The following is a 22894-nucleotide window of genomic DNA, read 5'->3' as shown; positions in this document are numbered from 1 at the left end:
TGGATCTCAGGCAAAGGTTCTTCCCCCAGAGGCTGGTTGGGCACTGCCCAGGCTCCCCAGGGCAGTGGGCACGGCCCAGGCTCCCCAGGGCAGTGGGCACGGCCCCAAGGCTGCCAGAGCTCCAGGAGGGTTTGGACAACACTCTCAGGGACAGGGTGGGATTGTTGAGGTGTCTGTGCAGGGTCACAAGTTGGACTGGATGCTCCTTGTGGGTCCCTTCCAGCTCAGGATATTCCATGATTCTAATGACCTTTGCTCACAAAGTGATTCCTTTAAGGCAAATTATTCATATCTCGGATAATTCACTGGGGAAATACACAGATTTATGTGGGTACCAAAACTTTCAGACCATATGATTTGTGCTTTCTTAATATTCATCGACATGAAAATCTCTCCAGACTTGTTACTTGCTTTTCCCATCTTTTCCCTGGTGTCACACGATCTGTAAAATCGCCTGGGAAATTCCTTAAAGCAGCACTTTGACTGACACTTTGAAATTACATTCCCATTTCAAACAGGACTCAAATAATTTTAAAATGGCAACAAAGGTTTAACAAACAAAGAAATCAATGAGTCACTTAAATCATTATGGATCAGGTTAACACAAAACAAAATTGCTAGCTGGAAAAACTTCTGGTTTGGGTAGGGGAGGGCAATCTTGGAAGATACTACTTTCAACTAACTGAAGTGAACACGACTCAGTGGCTTAAAATACTTTATGGAAATTATTATATAAACACTCATGGGAAAGAATTCTAACTCTTGAAAAGTAGTCTTCAAATCAAAATCTTTACTGAATTGCTTCATCTGATTAGAATAATGCTTTCAAACTTGGAAAAAGTTAAAAAATTCTAACAATACAGACCTTTCTTTCTCTTTGCTGATGTACTGGCTCCCTATTCACTATACCAATATGGAATTTTATCAATTTGTATGTAAATAAAAATTCCTTACAGGTAATGATTTCTTACAGCATTAGTGATTTTTGGAAGATCTCTGAATCTATGTCTGTGGCATATCTCATAGATTTTCTCTCTTCACCCCAAGCACCACTTGGCCAGAGGTGATCAGGCAGTTCTGCAAGGATAACCACTAATATTAGCCAAATTCTCCTTTCCCCTGTATTGCAGCAAAGCTGACAGGATTGTATCTGATATTTGCAGACTGGTTAAATAAAGGCCCTCACCCTGTCACTGCTGCTGTGAACTGCCAAAAAAAAATGATGTAATGACAGAAAGACCTGGATGCCGCAGGGAAAATATTTTAATCATTTATAAGCTGGTCAATGGGGTTTAAAGGCATTCAGACATGCATTAAAATCTGTCTGAGACAGGAGCTTGAAGTTAATTTTCAATTGATTCTGTCTAGCAAATGCCTCTTAAGTGAGAACCTCAGTCTTTTTTTTTCTTTTTTTCCCTTTTTTCTTTCTCCCTCCAGAAGGCAAAAGCATAATTAGGAGGAGCCCATTCTGGTTTACATCTCACACAAGTATGTCACTGCAACATGTCCAGGACCATTTTTGCACGTGTACCTGTGAGAGACAGAAATGTTGATGGTTCCTGACTCCAACAGTCTCCCCTGGGTGGGGGTGCCAGGGGGCTTTGCTGGGGCCAGGTTTGCCCCCCTGGATGGGGAGGAGGTGAGTTTTGGGGATGTGGTGGTGAAACCTCTGATCCACATAAGACAGAGGGGGTGAACACCCGGCACTGGAGCTACAAGCCGGGGTTGGAGGCAGGTGAGGGAGGAGGACAATAAGCAGCAGACCCTGCAGAGCTGGGACAGTGCTTTTTGTCAAAGCAATGCCCTCCCTCACACAACTGGCTCGTGTCAGACTCCCCCCAGGGCAGGTACTGGACATTCACAAGTGGGGCTGAAGGGTTTCATCCCTTCTCATGGGCCATGCATGGATCAACCACACTGACATGAGAGGAAGGGTCATGTCTGTAGTGTCATAAAAGCATCAAAGGCCCCCAAAGGGCCTTCAGACTCATTTCTGGGGCCTTCCAGCAGAGCACTGCTCATGATCCACAGTGTTCAAACAGACAGTACAAAGCTCTCCACTCCAGGGGAGGAACCTGGGCGTTCCCACCTCAACCTGAGGGTAATTTACCCACTGAAAGTTGTGGTTTAGGGCTTCCCCCACCCCTGACAAATCAGGGCTTTGACCATTACTTGGAGCAACAGACTGACTTCCTTTCTTTTTTTTCTTTCCTTCTTTCTTTCTTTTTCTTTCTATCTTTCTTCCTTCCTTCCCTTCTTCCTTTCTTTCTTTCTTCCTTTCTTTCTTTCTTCCTTTCTTTCTTTCTTTCTTTCTTCCTTTCTTTTTTCTTTCTTCCTTTCTCCCTTCCTTTCTTCCTTTCTTTCTTCCTTCCTTTCTTCCTTTCTTTCCTTCCTTCCTTCCTTTCCTTCCATATTTTCTTAAGTGATATCTTTATAGTTTTATATTGTTGCATTTCCATAGATAATAACCCAAATGGCTCCTTCCTATTGCAGCCAAATTGTTCTAAAATAAAACCATATATATATATATATATATACATAACCATTGGTCATTCAGTGTCATGTCACTTTAATTCTCCCCAGGGGATCTATTAACAAGAACCTCAGTTACCCTTACCCAGTACAATACCTGAAGTAATTTAAAAAATTTGATTCCCTATAAAAGAATTCTGTAATACAGTGCACGAGGTAGGTCATAAAATCACAAAGTATCGTTGCTTCACCTAAGTCTATTTTACCTTGCAGATTTAATGTTCTTGTACTGAGAAAGAACAGGTTAGGGGGAACTAATTGCACAATTTTAATATATGAAGAAAAAAGAAATCTGACTAGCCTAAGAGGTGGAACCTTATTGATTTTGCTGTTTGTCACAGGAGTGTAATATCAATCCTGTTTGCAATTATTTTGCATTATTAATCAGCTCATTACCATCAGGAAGACCATGTTAGTTTATGGTACAATACACTTGTGGATCATTTGCCAATACCAACAAAATTTCACAATGTATCAGGTCAAATTTGTTTGTCACTCACAATACCTGTAGAGGCTCATCTGCAGATCTGCTTTATTGATAATGATAAAGCTTCCAGAGACAGCAAACCCATGGTGCACGTGAGGAAATGCTGCAGTCACAAAAGAGGAAATGTCTTTTCCACTGCAAATTAAGCAGCTAAAAAACACAACAAGGAATATGCAGTCAAAGGTGGATAAATTGAATAACTATTCAATTAGCAGTCTGAATTTAGTAATAATTCCATAAATATCTTAATTCTGGGTCCATAACATGCAAAACTCAGCCACTGGAATTGTTATATTTAATTGAAATACCAAGGTTGTTAACAATAAAAATATGACCTATGACACTACAGGAGTCACACGACAGGACCATTCAAGACCCACAAACCTTCAGAGCGTTACGTTACAAAACTTTGGGCAGCATCCTCAGATGGCTGGAAAAATTTTGTCTTTCCTCATAAATGTATAATCTTTATAGCACAGTCGAGTTTTGAAGCTTCGGGCACACCTCAAATATGCTGGAATTTTCTATTTTGTATTCCTGCAGTCCTATTTTCTCCATAATAAAGTATGGAGCTTTCAGTATAAAGCTGTCTTTTAGAATGCAAAGAAGAAAGAAAAAATTGGTATATTGGGTTTTTATTTCTGTAAATCATACAACTTATGAAAAAACAATCTCTTGAAACTTATTTCGACTAATTACACAGAATATGAAATGTAAGGACAAATAGTCCACTGCACAACACTTATTAGAAAATTATATATATATATATGTATGTATGTATGTATGTATGTATGTATGTATATTCTTCCCCAAATATCAAAATAACACTTAGGATTACGGAGTCCCTTCAGCATGGGTTTTGTATTTAGGGTTTTCACAAAGAATTATTTTCAAAGTCGACAATAAAACTTACCCTTTGTTCTCATCCATGTATGTCAAAGTTCTTAATTACTTTCTTCAGCATGTATTATTTTTACTTATTCAATATTTCTCCTTATTACCTATTTTTATCTGTTGCTCTATACCGAATTTGCTTTGTAAATGAACCTCATCATGTAACACTTTGCTGTTTTCCAAATAATTTGTCTTTGTAACAATACTCTGAGTGAGAAAGGTGATAACACAGAGATATACAGAGATCACAGTCAAAAATGAGCACCAGACTGTCCCATCCAAGACATTTCAAGTAGAAATGCTGTGTGAGATTCCCAGTGAGTGGAACTACGTGAACACCAAGCTCAGGCACTTTAAAGAAGTTTTAGTAATATTGGTAATACCCAAAAGGTCTCAAGCCAGTTATGAACCCCCAAAGCTCCCCAAACACTCCCACAAATCTGGAATCCTGTGATTCATCAGACAGATTCCTCCTTTTCTCCCAACAGCCTGCCTTTGCAATGGCTGTTGTGCACCTGAACAGTTCTTTCCTACAGCCTGAATTAAGATCAAGTTTTAGTGGACACCACTAAGAGCAGCCAAAGCTCCAAATCTCTGCTCAAAAAGAACAAGGACACCTTTCTAGAAAAGGCCAACAAGGACATATTTGAAAAAAAATTAAATCATGTCTTTTCCTGGCTGAGTCCTAAAAATATGTGTGCATATAAATATGCCCATTCAGCTCAAGTTTTCCAGAGTGGTTCAATGTAAAGCTCATTCCCAAGCAGGTGAAGGCAGGTGTTTATCACGGGAATCACAAACAGCCTCAGTAAAGGACACAGCAGCACAGGGTGTGAGCTGGGCTTGTTTGAACCACAGCAGCTGAATAGCTGCTCTGAATAGCTTTAAAGTTAAATGTGCATATAACACCTTCAGGTTTCATGCTGAAATGACATTACTTTTTTCAGTCCTTCCTCCAGGTCTTACTTTTATTACTTTTACAAACCCTTCATCTCACCGTCCTGCTGGAATGAGATGGGTAGTGAGGAACTTCTTCAGTTTTCCATCAAACAGAGCAATTTAGATGCCAAAACCCTTCAGCTGGGTTCAAACAAGCAATCCCACTCTTAAAGGAAGATGCCAACCCCACGTTTTTGATCTGGGACATTGCTGTTATGGTTTTCAGACGGAGCCACTCAATAGAAAAGCTTAAGAATAATGTTTCTCATCAGGCATTTCTTTGGAATTTCTGATCATGTACCTGCCACTATTAAGACATACTATTATTGTGCCATGCAGGGCTCTAAATGCAGGCTTTACAATGGTGTTATATATTTTAATATTGTGATATTATTTGCTAGAGATCATCCTTATTAGATACCAGACAGTGCATTTATCATACTTAAATGCTTCACAGTTACCAGCCCTCAGTGTATTTTTATTAATACATACAAGTGATAAGAAACACAGAGTACAGCAGAAATTCAACTGAAAAGCAACATTACCATCCATTTCAGACCTCCTAATATTTTTGTCCATTGTGAAAGGTGATTTGCCCTGAAATGAAATGTTTATCTTGGATATATCCCTCACAGCAGTGGCCCTTCTAAACGCTCCTTGAAAATACTTACAGATATTATCTGGCTCTTATTCCTCCTTCCTTCTTTCCTTCCCCTGTGAGATTGTAGGCAGAAAGATTTGTTCTTCCTATTCTGTGCTGCTGGTAGGAAGAATTCCTGTCCTGGATATTACACCACGCAAGAGGTCCCCTGATGCTTTCCTAACCCTGAGCTCCATTCAGCACAGCACTACCCAGAGACTCACTAAAATACCTCTGCTTAACCAAGCAAGGGAACAGGACCACAGGAACAGTTGTGTTTAAACTTGTTTATGCACAATAGTCAGAGAGTGATTCAACAAACCATCTCAGGAAGCCTCATATAATATTATCCCACCACCTTCCTTTCAGGCAATAACCTGTACTGCCATTTGGCACAGAACTTAAACATTAAGAGACCCTGCTGCATAAAAAATGCCTTTCAAAGGCCATTTGGAGTGTTGTGAGGGACTGAAATATTACGTTTATTGTACAAATTTATTGTGTAAATTTGTCCATTCTTTGCTAAGGCTAGTGGGCAAGGAACTCCCACACTTACCAACCGTGCCAAAAAACACCCAAAAGAAGACTTTTTTCCCACACAGTAAATGAGATGTCTGTAGTTTTCACATTTGCTGTTTTGGGCCTGATTTCTCTCACTGTCTCCTTGGCACTGCAAATCTCAGGGTACACATCTAGAATTTAAAAGGCACAGGGCACACAAGGGATGCACAGGACTCTAATCCCTACTTGTCCTCCAAAGTTCCTGTTTGTATGACCAGCCTTGGTCTTTCCATAGCACCACAGCAATAAAATAGTACAACAAAGAGACCAGAAGAACTGAGTTCTGCCAGACCAATGAAAAAGCTCATTTTAGCTTGATTAAACTGTACTAACTGGAAACTCAAAGCTGGTCAGGTACAACACTCACCAGACTTCTCTGTGCTGCAACCACAGCACATCAACATTCTTTGGACTGATCTTTGATCCATTACATGGTCAGAAAGAATATTTTTCCATTAATTCAGTGTTGAGAGGTTTCCATGTGGTGGTTCAATTTTGAATAGATTGTAACATCACAGCAGCCTCCCCAGTGTGACTCCTGAGTGAGGCCAGTACAGCCAAAAGAACAGGCTGTGATCACCCAGCAAAGTGGGACCAAACACAGCAACCAGCACTGCTGGGGAAGGGTGAAATACAGACAAAGACTGGGCTGGCACTTCCCAAAACATTCAGCCACACCATCCCAAAAATCTTTATACCAAACTGCCATGGGATAAAGATCTCCCAGGACAGGACTGAGGTGATGGATTTTCCCAGTGGGAGGAGGAGAAATGCAGCAGTCTGGGCCAGTCAGAAATGTCCCCAGGGAACAGAAAACAGGACTGGTGAGGGAGCAAAGTTCTTGAGAAGCTGGTAAGAAGTTACCAAGGGTAGTGAACAGGAAACTGCAGAAAGCCCTTCAATACCCAGTGACTGTGTGATAAAAAGGCAGATGGAATATGAAGTAAATGAGGAAAAGCTTTAACTCTATAATTAAAATGCAAGTTAAAGAAGAATACCAAGAAACGAGCACTTGGCATTAAAACAGATCCATTCAATGTCCTGCAAAGACAAAAAGATAAATCAAAATCTTAGAAATTATAAGGAAAAAAAATTCTTATAATGGACATCCATGTGCAGTCACATCCTGACTGCTATTTGCTGTTTTGTTCCCTCATCTCCCAAAAGATTGCATTGACTATATCTGTGATTCTATAGATCCCTCAGACACACACACAGAGGTGCAGAGAAGGGCAGGAAAACGAAGTAAAGGTGTGAACCAGCTTTAAGTTTCAGTGTGAGGAGCAGCTCCGTGTGTGTGTTTGTGTGTCCAGAATCAACAAAAATATTGAACTTCCTCACACAATGTACAGATAAGGGGCACATTCTGCTGCTGGATGCCAGGATTGTTAAAAAAAAATACATATTCAAAAATCTATTAAATTAACAAACAAAAAGTCTGTCAAAGGCCTCTGAACACACACACAGAGTAAATCCAGTGATGAAGGGCTCAAAGTCACAACTCCCTGAATGCTGGGAGAATGTTCTGGGGAATTCTCACTCCATCTCCATCCCACTCTTCCACAGGCACCATTGCAAGAGGGCAGGAAGCCTTTGGTGTCACACACAGCTGCAAGGCTGGAGACAGAACCAGTCCCCAAGTTCAAATCCAGACAAGCATTATTGTTTCTCCTCTCTACAGTTTGTGATAATTCAAGAAAATCACTTCAGACAATTAAAGATGGTTTCACACTTCATATTCTGTTTTTATTTACAATTCATATGCTCACATATCTGTGCAGGCAGGACTGCCCATTTCTGTCCCAAATAGAGGAGAAAAATGGAAGGTCTAAAGCAATTAGTGGAGTTACACTGCCAGAACCTAAATGAACCATCTGTTCAAAGGTATATAGGAGCAGAGTGTTTGTGAGCCATAAGGCAGCTCTCTCAGCTCTGTAATATCTCTCCCTGCTCCAGCAATATCCAGCCTTGCTTTGGAAAGGTTACGTGTGTTGATGTTTTGTAATTAAACACAAAAAGGGCACCAGCGACAGCCTCGTGTGTCACACCCAGGTGTGCTTCTGTCACAGGTTCCTTGGGTTTGTGGGGATCTTGGGTTTGGCAGAGTGAGAATGGAAATGAACACTTCAAACAGGGGGGAAAAGCCACTCCAGAAAGTTTCCAGGAGTCATTGTGCAAAACATGCAGAAATGAAGGTCAAGCCAGTGGAGTTCCCAGTGTTCCTCCAGGGCAGATGGAATTGTTCCTGGCTGAGGAAGTCTGACCCTTGCTGCTCCCCCTTGGGATGGAAAGGGGAAGACAAGGGGAGGAGATTGCTTTTTGTCTCCTCAAAACCAGAGCTATAGGGTGAGCACCTCCAGCATCCCATCCCAGTATTTTATTAGTACATGGCTGACATTTATAGATGCCAAGGCTGAACATGCTCATTATGAGTGTTTATTAGACAAAAGGCTACTCACAGAATGATAATTAATCAGTTGGCATTGACTGAAATTCCTGATCAAATGAAGCATGAGCTGTTGAAAAATAATTGAATGTAATCATAAAATCCATGAATCATCCAGAGAAAGCACATTTATTAAACGACAATTCATAACTAAGATATTTTGTCTAGTTGTTTTTCTCCTCTTTGGATTCTCTCCTGTTGAAGAAAAAAGCCAGATGTTCCTACAGCAAATCTGAAAAGAGCAGACATCAGGTAAATATCCCATGCAATAGCAGAATATGAATTTTGATATGAGAATTATGAACAAACTCCAAGAGCTTTTGTAAAGTAAAAAATCCTCAAACCTGGCATTTGCCATGATGATTCAGGAAAAACAAACCACTTTTATGCTAAACAACAGCAAAACCTTGACAGCTTTCAAAAGGAGTGAGCAAAGTTTTCATTCTGGTACAGGTAAAAAATTTCAAATTAACTCAGGATGCACCTGGTTATTCTTTCTCAGTACCATTTTGTGATGGAAGAAATACTTAATGCAATGTCACCATTTCAAAAACATTGGCAGAGGTATCCTTTTGGACACAGAAGTTCAGTTGCTGATGGGGTTTGGTTTTTTGTTTTGTTTTGTTTTTTTTAAAATCTACCATTAACTAAACATGAGTACAGACAAGATGACTAAATTCCAGTGTTAAAACCTGCAGATCGTATTATCATGGAGCAGATATTTAAGAACTGAGATTGAGTTAAAAGGTAACCTCATTTTCTGAAGATTGCAATCAAGTAATTTTATATAAATTCTGCTTTTAGAGGTCCAAAGCAACAGCCAATGCAACCATTATATGAATTGAATCAAGTCCCCCTAACACTGATTGAAATTCAAGTAAACATGAACTTTGCCCTGATAGAAGCTAAAATATTTATATAACAGGCAGAATTGTACCCAGTTAATCCCAAATGTTAGATTAGACAAAAATACATTTTAATCATGTAACTTTACATTAAGCAAACTAAAAAGCTCAATGTTTTCATAGAATTTCAAGAAGAATTTTTGTTTCTATAATCTAAAATTAAAATCTTTTAAAACCCCACAAAATCCCAGTTTAAATATGTGTCATTAACACCACCAAGCTGTGAACAGACAAACCCCAGGTTTCTCTGTTACAGCACAGAAACATGTGTGAGAATATTCAAAGGACACAAATATTTCTGTTGCAGTGGATCATGAAGCCCTGAAAATCTTACTTATATCCTTCTCCTCACATCCACCAAGAGCAGAGAGGGTTTTTAAGCCACACGAACAATTCTCCCTTCAAACAGCAGGTAGTGGCAATGTGAGGTTACAGGTGGAACTAACAGGTAATGACTGAAATCCTCTTTATTTCTGCATGACATTTCTCCTGGATGAAGCAGCATCTTTTCTATGGAACACAAGGACTCGTGTTCACCACAGTTAATGCTACAAATTAATTGTAATTAACAAATTAAATGCCCAACCAGCACACATGATACAGCATTACCTCTGAACTCTACAGGCATTATTTTAGCAATGCAAACAGAGCACTGACCCAGTTCTGCTGCAAAAAAACCCTTTACAAAAGTCCCTATGAAAAAGAAAATATGGTAATTCTAAGGGAGGAAAAACCCATTGTGCAGAAACTTGTGCAGCACAGGATTGCCCAGCCAGCCCCCTCCTCTCTGCTCTGGGGCATCAGCACTGCCCTCGAGGCACAGAACATGGCACAGAACATGGCACAAACATGGTACAGAACATGGCACAGAACATGGCAAAGAACATGGCACAGAACACAACCAGGAGTACAGAAACTGCTGTACCATCAGAATTTCGGTGTTTTCTTCCCAGTACTGTTCTCCTCTGCCAGAAGTACTTATTAACAAAGCCCTGAGCTTACACCTTACAAAGGAAAAAGCATCGGGCAGGTTTTCATTCTTACATTAAACACAAACCCCACAATAAATTCTTTTAAAATACAGCTGAACCCTACAGAAGTAAAACACAAAGTATCAGTAAATGTACTAAAACAAGCTGATAAAGCAAAATCTGCTTTTATTAACATCATTTTTCTATTGTACCCTCTCTCATACCCTCTCTGATATGCATATAAACCTTTGAAGAGACAAATATGGTGTATTTATGAGTGTCCTACTACATTACCTACCATTTATTAGGACACTCAAAAAATATCTAAACTGGTACTTTGAATGTGACACTCACAAAACTTAAAATCTAAGATGTTGATTTTTGGTGACATGGATTTTCAATTCCTATAACTTTCTGGAAGAAAGAGGGATGAATTTAAAACAGACTTGAAGGGAAACTGCTGCTTTTATGCCACTACCAAAACAGCCATGGTGGCAGCAGAAATACTACAGGAGAAGCTGGAATTTGCTGTTATTGTGTTATTTAGACATTTCTCTGGGCAGGGTGATGGGACAGAGGGACTGTTGCCACCACTGCAAGGAGATGGGACACGATGAGCACAGGGTCAGCCTGGGTGTTACAGATAAAGGCAATACAAATGCAAGCTCTAAGTCTATTTTATTAAATAGACTTTGTTTCTATGCATTATTTATCCACACCCACATTTCAGTGAAAATGGTTTCATTTGAATTAATTGGTGCCTTTCTGTGGGTATTTGTTAGAAATCAGTATGACACATCCTCTGGTTTATGTTACATCTGTAGTTTTGTGTCATTATAGGAATCCAATAATTATAAGTTCAGTTATTTAAGGCAAATAAATAGCAAATAAAGACTTACTTGTTTAAATTATCAAATACATGTCGAGAAGAGGTTTTTTGCAGAAGTCTGAGTGACAAATGTACTGCTTTTTTGGTTCTTCCCTGCTATTTTTTCTGAACCAGTGCATTTATTTAACGTTGAGTGGTCTACAATGTTAGGAGACAAAATGAGATCGTTCAGAAATTAAAAATTTAACTTGAGGAAGATGCTGCTATAACTAGAAGTCATGAGGATTTAATGGAAGTCCTCATAAAGTTCTTTTAGCATGACAACAGCAATTATTCCTTTTCTTCCTCATCAGTGATCTCCCCTTCACTTCCCCAGTGTGCATTAAAAAAAGCAGCCCAGTTTTGTAAGGAAAAACCCCTTCCAGGTACCCTCATCACAAGCTTAATGGTCCCCGTGAAATCCCTCTCATGTTCCTTCCTGCCCCACCACAGGCAAAAGATTAATGGCTTTTCCTCATGTTTTGAGTTTATTCAAGCCAGAGATGAAGTTACAAAGTGATTTATTCCAATTTCTGACCAACTATACCCGATGTCCCTTGTTTGGTTGAGCAAATTGGGTGGTCTCTGGTCAGGGGAAAGGAGTCTCTGCAGCAGGGGAAAGGAGAGAGCAGTGATGGAGTTTGAGGAATAGTTGTTGTTTCAGCTCCTACACATCAAGTTAAAGTCAGACAGAAGATACCAATCCATACTTGCAGCTTTTGAAAAACCCATATTAGAATGAAACTATTGAATCCTAGGTGACTCCTGTCCATGGCTCTGCTCTGATTTCATCCAGTGCCACTGTGCACTGCCCTGCATCCTGCAGCTCCTTGTGCTGTGCTGGGAGGAGGGAGGGAATCTCAGTGGATGTTCTGCTCAGCTCCCTGTGGAAGGGACAGCAGCACGGGGGGAGCTGCAGGGAGAGCTCCTGTGGGCACAGCACAGACACAGCACAGCACATTATGAGGAAAAAAGAGCTGGAGCAGGAGGAACAGGAGCTGCACTTTGTGCTAAGCAGAGCAGAGAGCTGAAGCTGAGAAGGGAAGGAGGAAGGGATTGAGCTGGAGCAGGCTGGGACAGCAGCACAGAACCTTTAGCTGTGAGGCACAGACACCAGATACATTCTGTGTGCCCGTGGTTTCACAACAGTATCACAAGTGGGTTAGTTTAAGAAAAACACTATGGAGTTTAAATGTTTAAGAATACACTGGAACAAGAATCCCAGAATGTGCTGGGTTGGAAGAACAAGGATCATCCAGTCCAACCCCTGTCCCTGCACAGGCCCAGCTCCAAGAGTCACCCCCTGTGCCCCAGAGGATCATCCAAACCCTCCTGGAGCTCTGGCAGCCTTGGGGCTGTGCCCACTGCCCTGGGGAGCCTGGGCAGTGCCCAACCAGCCTCTGGGGGAAGAACCTTTGCCTGAGATCCAACCTGAGCCTGCCCTGACACAGCTCCAGCCATTCCCTGGCTGCTGTCCCTGGTCCCCCCAGAGCAGAGCTCAGTCCCTGCCCCTCCTCTGCCCCTGCCCAGGCATTGGAACTGCAGGGAGGTCTCCCCTCAGTCTCCTCTGCTCCAGCTGAACACACCAAGGGCCCTCAGTGTCCTCACACACCTTCAAATCAAGGCCCTTCCCCATCCTCGTGGCCTCCTTTGGACACTCTCCAATGGCTTCATATCTTTTTTATATTGTGGTGCCCAAAACTGCCACAATAATGACTCTTCATAATGCCTGCACATGTCAAAATATGCTGCAGTTGATTGAAGCCTCCCCCTCCCTGCAGCAAACACACTGCCCTTACCTTGCTGCTTTTCCCCTCCTTCCTACTCAGCTTTTCTTTAACCTCCCACAACTGGCCTCCCACTCTGCAGCACCATTTTTCTCCTCACATTTCCCAGGCTGCTCTAAAATGGTACAAAATTCACAGGGCATGACAATAAGTGCTGCTCTCCTTATGTTATTTCCAGCCTGATGATGGACATCTGGACCTCAATAGATCTGCTGTAACATGGTACAATCCTTTTTGGACCCAGCACCTGAAAGCCACATGTATTTCCCTTTAAGTAAGATGATAAACTCCTCTGTGTGTTTCCAGCACACAAGGCCAGCAGTCCCAGCCTCCCCTTCTGCTTTCACATCAGCCTGAACTGTACTGCAGCTGCATCTTCCACACAGAGCAAATATGATTCAAATGCAGTTTCAATTTGTACACTTCTAAAAGGAATGAATAATGATAAACCCCAGGTACAGCTCACCAGCAATCAGCAAAGAGAAGCTGTGCCACTTATGTTTCAAACTGTATCTGCACACAGCACAAGATCAAACAGGGGGAAAGGATGCTTTCCTTTCCTGCTCTGAGAGACTGAAATGGCACGTAACAATGTCCAGCTGCAAAAATATGATCCTGTGTTTTTGGGAGTGCATCCTGTGGCATTTACTCTGGAACAGCATCTCAGGATGCTCTGCCCACATACCCAACATGGGATTCTGCCTCTGTGGGTAAGAAGAAGCTGTAGGAAGGTTTGTTCATCTTCCCACAGCTCAGGTGCTCCACAGCCACTCACAGCACTGAAGGAACTGACTCCATGCTTCCAGAAGCTGGGAATGCTGCTGCTTCCAAGTGAGGGGGAGGAATTCTGCCTCAAACCAGCATCCCGGTCCTACAGATGAAACAAAGGAACCACACTGAAGGTTATCCACCTTTCCTTTAGCTCAGGTGAGGATTCAACACCGTCTTCACAGGAGTCCAACAAACTGAGAAGGAATGCTGTTTGACAGAGCTGACTGTGATCACATTACAAAGCTTAAAAAAGGAGGTGAGGAAACAAAGAAGTGGCCCCTGCATTCAGCAGTGATACTGCATAACATTACTCTTCTTTAAACAAGGCCAAAGGTGCCATGGCTTGAACCACAACAATATCATGGGATTACTCCTTTCTCTCCTTCTTATTTTGAAGGACAGAAATGGAAAACAGTTTTCTTACAGTCAATAAAGTCCAAATCACAAAAATAAGAATTACATGGTCAATACTATTTGTTGAGCTGTACATTTGTCTCAAAAAGCAGAGAATGTATTCCTGATGATGGCAGAGCAGAACACGAAAATAAAAGGTCTAATTCTGAAATTGGTTTGTCTATAAATATATTGCAAGAGGATAATGTATTTCTCATACGCTTTCCAGTGGTAGCAGTGAAGCAGTGAAAGCTGCAGTATTAAACTTGCTGCTTACTCATCAATTTTCATGTGAGACTCTCACTGGCAAGTGGCCCAGACACAGAGATGTTATTGTAGTTACTACTTCTATACCCCAAGCAGTGTTGACTATTTAATCATTGAAGTGTTTCTCTCTAACTAGGTATTTTCAATTATTGGGTCTGACAGAACTGAGAGAACTCTTCTGTGCATAGGTTTGCTCAAAGAGATGTTGATCATCGACAAATAACTTCAATTTTCATGTTTTAAGATAGCTGTATCCTTAAATACAAATCCACAGTTCCTTTGCCAGTAAGGAGCTGATATGAAGCACTGAACTTGTTATCAGGGAATGAAAAAGTAGAAGTCCCACACCTCGTTCCCAATTTCAGTCATATTTTCTCTCACATTGCATTTTTCATTGCCGAGTTAAGTCAGGCAAACAATACTGAGAGTGTTCAGAAATGTTTGGAAAATATTTTTGCTCATGAAAATCAGTATTTTTTTTGGCTGACAACCCTGTGTTTTGGGGATAAGCAGGAGAAAGGAGAATTAAATGTAAAAGTGTACTATTAATAGACAAAACATTTTGGTTTCAGTACTTTCTGTACCTGCCAGGTAATTATAAATCTGGGATCCAAGCATGTAGTCAACATGGAAAGGGAAAGTTTTAAGAACCTAAATATTCCTTAGACTTACTTATCTCCTGCTACCTGTCTGATGGAAGGTCCTTTTCCAATTCCATGTCAGGAATGTCAGATGTCAGGAAAGGCCCCTGCCTTGCACAGAACCCCCTCACTGCACGGAGCAGGATATGCAGTCAGGGACCAAAAGCATTCTCTATAACAATTTGACTCTGTGGCAAAAAGTCAAGCTACAATGCCTGTGTAGTATCCAGAATTTTGCTCCTTCAGTGCACTCAAGTGTTAAATTAGTTCAGCCTCTCAAGGCAGTGGTCACCATCTTTATAAGAAAATATGTCATTTCAGCAAGTTCTGCCATTACCATAGTGCCTCATTTATCCTGATATTAATCTGGAAGAGGCTCCTCGTTTCAGGTCTCCCTGGACTGAGCAATGACAGTAACTAACTCAGCCTCTGAACAATTTTGGGTGTTTGAGGTTTTTTTAGCAACAGCTCACCAATGTCCAAAGATCACAGCATTTTAACAACCCTCACTCAGCTCTGCTGCAACAACCAGAGTATGAAATAAAAGCTCTAGACACTCTTATTAACACATATATTAAACTCACTATATTTGTAAAGGATTTAAACTTATCTTAAACTGACAAGTTCTGCTTTTTTTGTCATTGTTATTCTGCTGCATGAGGCTTTGCACAGTTGGGCAATGTCAGACACAACATCAATTCTGAATAAACAGGAGTTCACAATGCCCACGTTCTGCAGGCTATTACAGGAATTGCAGCTTCATCCAATCTCAAATCCCAGTGCCCACTTAAAAGCTCTAACCCTATAATTAAATGTAGGTCAGCTTAAAAGTGGACAGTTCTTTTCAGGCTTTCTTCAGAGCTCTCAGCTCAGCCCTCAGCAATCCTGCTCTTTTTTCTCGCAGGGCTGACAGATGGCTGCCAAAACCAGGGCCTTCCTGGTAAAAACTTTTAACGCAGAGAAAAGGGTACAACCGTGTAGGAGGAGATACTTAAAAGAGAATAAATCTGTCTGGCTTGCTTTCTTCAAAGCTAGAATTCTTCCCTTGCCCAAGACACTCTGAGGACAAGTTTAACCCAGGGTAACTCCTCTGTATTCTCAGGGCCTTACACCAGGGAGGATTTTGACCCAAATTGTTTGAGACACGCCTGGAAAAGTAACCCTCTATTTTGATCCCCAATCCTGCTGCACAGAGGGAAATCTTTCTTGTCACTCCTTCCAGCTCTCACACCTTAAGTTTTGTCTAGAGATTCTCCCCTGGCTTTGCTCCCCCCTCCCAGCCATTCCTCACCAGGGCAGGCCCCAGCAGACTGTCCTTTGCCCCATGGGCTTCCCTCTGATACCCCTCTGTGTGTTAGGAGAACCTGCCCTTGGGGTCAGAACAGAGAGGCACTACCATAATAAATCTTGTCTGACTTGAGGCAGGTAAACTTGGGCGGGTTTTCCACCTCACTGTGTGCTTTTAAAGCTCAGAGACACACAAAGGACTCAGACTATTTTTCTTTAAAAAACTCTTTATGAGACATGCAGGGGTATTGGGGACTGGGAAACAATGTTCCAAGGGGAACAATGAAACCCTAAAATATAGGGAGAAGCAACTCAGGGATGGAAACACTGCCATGTAGCTCTACAACACACAAACCAGCTGGTTTCTCACCTCACACTTTATTCTTTTTCAACTCAGATCTATTTAAATCTCAATAGAACTTGGCTCACTGAGGCTTTTGTTCAGTTAGCACAACTCCATAGAATAAATGAAATCATATTCATTTGCCATACCTCTGTGTATGAGTTTAAGAATGTTTAATACTCTTAGTCATTATACTATTCTTGAAATTGCCTCAGTGTGAAAAGAATACATATTTAATTTTCCTTTTACAGTACCCTATACCTTTTTCTTATCTTTCCTAGAAAAATCCCAATGTGTTCTTACTGTTAAGTATTCAGATATTCATTATCAAGCTATTCTAGAAGACATCTACACATCTTAATCTTTTGTTGTGAAATCAATTCATAATTTAATTACTGAAGATTAAAGACTCCCTAATTTAGCTGTAATTTTTTCAGTCAGTGTAAAAACACTAATACATCATTCATACTAATACATAATAAATCAGTAACACATCATTCAAACTACAAAAACAAAAACAATCTAAATGGACACCTAAATTTCTCTTACTTAGACAAGTTTTCAACTGCAGATGTTTTATCACTATGAAGAATGAAGAAAGCATTTTCTACCCAGTTTAGCATTCAGCTAATTATCATGCCCAGGAAAAAAAAAGGGGCAAAACCCAACACCCCTAAACCACCAAGGTCCTTTGTACTGGACAGTTTTCATTTCCCCAAGGAATTCCCATGTAATGACATTATTCCAGACATTTAGGGCCAACAGACTATTCAAGATAAATGAGCTATAACCTAGAAAAGAATCCACATTTAAGCACTTGCTTCTCACCCTCCCTTTGCCCTCTCACTTATATTTTTGCAGGGTATGGTTCTCCTTCCCCAACACTCATAGCACTGCAGGGAAATGTTCTGGTCTGGGTCTGGTATTGTTATAGAAACTAATCCACATTATTTCTGCATTACTCCATAAACAGATCCCATATTTTCCATGTATATTGGCACAATGCAAACTTCTGATGTCATCACTAGGATGATTTAACACACATTCACCAACTGCAGCTTGATTGGTTCATTCTTGATAACAATGTCCCTGTCAGTAACTGCACTACAAACTCACTCCAGCCAAACCCAGGTCTGGATGCTAAGGAAGAGAGGAGTGAATACTGTATCCTTCCACTGGAGTAAGTTTTGACAACTTTCATTATTTTAGAGTTAGATTCTGTCTTAGATAATTTCAGCTCTGTGCTGAAACAAAGATCTGAAATTCTGACAGGAAGGATATGTCTTTGTCCAAAGATATTTGAAGAACAGTGAAGTACCAAGAAAAGAAGAAATCCCCAAATTAGCAATTCTTAGTAATGTACATTGTTCAGTATTAATTCCCTGGGAATCAGAAGTAAGATTAGCATCAGTGTTACTTCTGGCTTGCCAGTAACCCAGCTTTCAGCTAAATTAATGCACCAATACTGAGTGTTCAGAGCTTCTCCATGTGTACCCATGGCCTATTAAATGTAGAATTGAAGGCACATGAGTAGCTATAACAACTATTTTAAGTTATTACCCATATCCATCATATGAGAAGGCATTTGCTTGTAAGGCTGTGAATCATGAGACACCGTGGAGAAGGCACTTGCTGCCTGCAGGATGTTTGGATATGTCACAGGGATTTCTGTTCCACATTGGTTTGTTTCCATGGATTGGTGCCTAACTTTGAAAGTCAAGTTCAGTATTTGCAAACAGCCTTGGAGAGTTTTTCATCATTTATGTTTCCAGTGGCAATAATAACTTGGAAGAAATGGGTGATGGTTTAATTGCTTTATTAAAAGAGGACCTGGCTTGCTTTGTGAGAGACTTGTGCACAGGTATGTTTGCTGAGCATATAGAGAATATATCTATTGATAAAGTTATACCAAAAATTCTGGGGGAGGAGAACACAGAATGCACTGGTTCACCATCAGTACTTTTGACCTGTATTCTTCTAACTACTTAAATATTTGCTGTGTAATAGCATAAATAACTATATTTCACTGGCCTGACTGAGCTGTTTGAGTTCCAGCTCCACTTTGGCAGAGCTATTCTTCTCCACGTGGACAAGTGGGAGTGTGTTCAAGGAGGAGAACTGAACTCAGCACACAAGGTGTCTTTCATGTCAGCATTCATGTGCTTGGGGTTTTTTTGTTGTCAGGAAAGGCTGCTCTGAATTAGGACTTGCATTATGCACAATTCTAGGTGTTTAAGAAGAAGAAAACACCTTCTAGTTGGTAATCAAGTGAATATGAACTTAATCTTCTCAATTCAACATGACTGAGGAAAGGAGGGATGGCCAGGGATGACATGGAAGATCAAAGACTGTTATCTGTGCCTTCAGTGTGCTGGAGAGTTGGGGTGTAAAGGTGTTTGACTGGTGAAGAGCCAGGAGTTGCTCTGGTTTCCTCTGAAGCCAAGAAAAAGCACCACTCAAATCCTGCATCAGGTGTCTTGGCTCTAAACCAGGGACTGAGGGCATGAGGAGTCCCCTCAGTCCTGCTCAGGGCACATCTTGCTGTGCTCAAATCCATGATGGCTGAAACACTCCAGGTTGTGTTTTGATACTCATACGAGTAAAAGAGCAGGGGAGTGAGACAGAATCTAACTCCAAAGAGAAAAATCTTACTAGTAAAATATCTCAGTTTGTGGAAAAACAAAGTCAAATGCATAGAAACATAAACACCTCAGTGGTCCAGCAGCCAAGTGAGCTTCAAGGAGATCTCTGAAGAGTAACAAAGGTAAATAAAAACTAGAAAATGGATTTGGTAACAAAATATTTATTTTTTTCAGAACTCTCGAGACTCTATTTGAAGACAAAGCAGCTTTTTAATTTCAGTCATTAACGTCTTGCATGTGAGAATTCTGTTCTAAAGTCTGGACTGTGCAGTAGAGCACAGTCATGTTTTCCTCTGACTGTTTTTATCACTTATTCTCTTGGAATCTTCAAAACGCTGGGAATTCATGATCTTAGGAAACTGGTTTGGCATTAGGTATTAACAGCAAAAAATTAAATTATGATTAGGTAAACATAAACAAATCACACACTTCACTCCAGCCTTGGCTGCTGTGCCTGCTGCTAATTTGTAATCAATTTTTAACTAATCTCCCTGGACCTTTTGCAAGCCAATAGAGTTTTCCTAATCCACACATGGTGTGGGCTGCACTCTTTGAGCCTGCCCACAGTGCTCCACTTCCAACAAGGTCCATGTGTTTTTACAGAGAACAGAAATTTAAAAGTGAATTATGAGCACATTCCCAGATCCCCTTGTACCTTCATCGAGGTGGCAAAGCCAACAACAAACCCAGGGAAATAAAGGAGTGCAGTTTCTCCTTGGAGAAAGGCATTATGGAAGCCCTTCACATGGACCCAGTTTCAGTAGGACATGAGGTACATTGAAAATTATTCAACCTTCAATCCTCAAAAAACAAGGAATGCAATTTTGATGGTGCAAAAACCCCCAATGAATTACTTATATTATATATATATATATGGTACAAATCCAAAGGTTGCCCCTGGCATTATTGATTTGTACACCCAGAGCAGAACCATGGAATGGTTTGGGTTGGAAGGCACCTTAAAGAGCATCTCATTCCAACCCCCCCTTCCATGGTCACAGAGGAGTGGAAACTTCATGGAAGCCTCTCAGGAAAGGCAAAAGAGAAAACTACAGAGATTTAGTGACCCAAAATCACAGGAAGAAAGGATCCCTTTTGAAAGGGCACAAAGGTAGAGGGTGCTTTAGGTACCAGCCTCACTTCAATCTGTTCCAACAGTTCTGTGAGAGCTTTCTGTGCTCTCCTTCCATTTCTCTTGCTCAGATATTTCAGTAGTTTCTGTTCCTCAACATCAAGAAAAAAACTTCTGTAATTTTTAAAGTTCTGGTAAATTTGGGTTTCAATCATCACATTGAAGAACTGAATTTATTCCCAGGTAATTTTATAAATACCAAGCCAAAACGAGCACAGGATGCCCTCAGAGGGCACTAGAGTTCAGTAACTTGGGCTTCATACTCATTTCTGCAGGAGTCTATTGGTCATTCCAATAAATGACCATTAACTGAGTCTCCAATTAATTCTTCATTCAAGCAAAAGTGTTCTTGTCACCACAAGTGACGAATTCCCCACTTGAAGAGAAAAGCAGAAAAGTCCAGCTACAAATTATATTTGAAAAAGAAAAGAAAAATACCTGCTTTCCAACAGAGAAGAATGTCTATTTTTTTGTTAAAGAAATTATTCACCAAATTACTGTTACAAGCACTAATAGAGCCCAGCATGGCTAGTACTAAAATTATCCTTATAGAATAGAATTAAACACCCTACACACAATTAAAATAACCAGCTAATCCAAAACTAAGATTTTTTTTCAAAATTATTTCAAAAAATTATTTTTAAAAAAAGTCAAACTCGACACTCCATTCAGCATCCAACAATATTACTGAGGTTTCTGCTTAAATAAGGTGTGGGACAGGACTATGGATTCCACCACCCCAAGAGCTTTAAAAACTCCTGCCCAACCCTCTCAGACTTGACATTGTTCCAGATGTTCATCACCATGGCCAAGCTGGACCCTGGTCTGTATTTATGACATGTCAAAAACTTCAGGAGATCCTTCCCAGCACAAAACACAGCCCAGAAATTTAATGTAGAGGATCAAAATAGAAAATTCACAGTACTGAATTTGTACACTCCAAATCATTCCTCTTTAGCACTGTGCAATGACCTTCCCTAGGACAGGAATAAAGACTGGAGAGTAAAGACAACTGCCACTGGTTTATTTCTGATTTTAAAAAGTAAGTTTTTAAATATTCAGAGTAAAAACACTGAAAATGGAACAAACTGCAGTATTTGGTGTTAAGTACTGAGTTTGTCACTTAATATCACTTGTCATTCTTCTCTCCTGGTCTAATACCAGCATGACTGACGTTTTTCCATTTCCATAACATCAAGTCTGTCCTGCTTAAAATATCTTATGAAATACAACACTCAACATTGGCATCAACGTGAGGGAAAATAATGCCTGTGTCATCAGTAACCTTGTGTGTCATCCAAGGGGAAAACATCCAGCATTCTTCCTTTTCTCCACCTGCTTGATAAATTAAAAATTATAGGCACTGACCATCAGTTTTGCAGAATTATTTATCTCATCTCTATGGACTTATTCAAGTGTGAGCATAAGTTTTAGGTATTTGCACACTGCAAACAAACCTGTCACCAGTGGATCCATTTGGGCACCTGAAGCAGCTCTGCTTTTGCTCCTGCCCTGTGCCTCCCACCCAGCCCTGTGCTCCACTCACATATCCCTGGGGATCAGCTGGAAGCCCATTTTGACCCTCCAGAGCACCCCTGAGCAACCAAGAGCAGAGCCCACACAGACCTGTCCTGCCACCAGCCCAGGGTTTGCTCCTTGCCCTCTCTCAGTGCTCTGTTCCCCTTGAGTTCTCTGCTCTATCCTTCCCCTCTGTGTTGGACACACCGAGTTATGGCACAGGACAGGCACAGGACTGACTGGCACCACTGATTTTTTTCAGAGCAAATTAAGTTCCCTTTGGAAACTAATAAACAACTTCACTACTTTTCTCTGAAAAAAAGAGCCATCCCTTTTAAAGACTTTCCTAGACTCACCAACCCACTCCAAGTGCTTTATGGTGCATTTTCCCTCTCCTCTGGTTGGAGGATGCAGATGGCCAGGACAATAGGAGGAGGGAAAAAAATAAAAGGAAAATTAAAAGATCATTTTCCTCCCAAAATTCTCATTTAACCTCATGCAGAGGCAGAGGCCTGTGGGGGTTTCCCCAGCAGTGGTTCACAGCCAGCAGCTTATCCTGGAACAGCCACAAGCCTGGAGACTGAAAGTTTGGTCTCCCACACAAATAGGATTTGGTCTTTTAAAGGCTGAGTACACTGAACTCCTGGAGACTTCAAAGCACAAATAAGCACAGCCACTCTTCTGGCTCTTCTGGGTTTTTGGGGGGTTTCTTTGTTTGTTTGTTTGGATTTTTTTTAATATATATAGTGCTGCCTAAGGTCTGTTTTCCTGCTAACTCATTTTCACATGAATTCCACTTGTCTGCACTACTATTTGCCATTCAATCTCAAATAAGCTAACCACTTCATACCAGTAGAACCGCTCCTAAAT

At 40.8% G+C, this 22894-nt stretch overlaps 1 long non-coding RNA gene across 3 annotated transcripts in view; it reads right to left on the bottom strand.

Annotated features, from left to right (window-relative positions):
* Window positions 1-8628: 8628 nt before the first annotated feature.
* LOC113976641 overlaps window positions 8629-22894 on the bottom strand; it is a 93674-nt gene continuing 79408 nt past the window's right edge. For all 3 annotated transcript variants that reach the window (XR_003537133.1, XR_003537136.1, XR_003537134.1), the window contains one exon: window positions 8629-8731. This is a non-coding gene — a long non-coding RNA (uncharacterized LOC113976641). The remainder of the gene's footprint in view (window positions 8732-22894) is intronic.

Source organism: Neopelma chrysocephalum, unplaced genomic scaffold, assembly GCF_003984885.1.
Source record: "Neopelma chrysocephalum unplaced genomic scaffold, ASM398488v2 Primary Assembly neopelma1_177, whole genome shotgun sequence".
Classification (NCBI taxonomy): Eukaryota; Metazoa; Chordata; class Aves; order Passeriformes; family Pipridae; genus Neopelma; species Neopelma chrysocephalum.
Note: the sequence above shows the minus strand (reverse complement) of the source record. Positions and strands in the feature narration are given on the sequence as shown.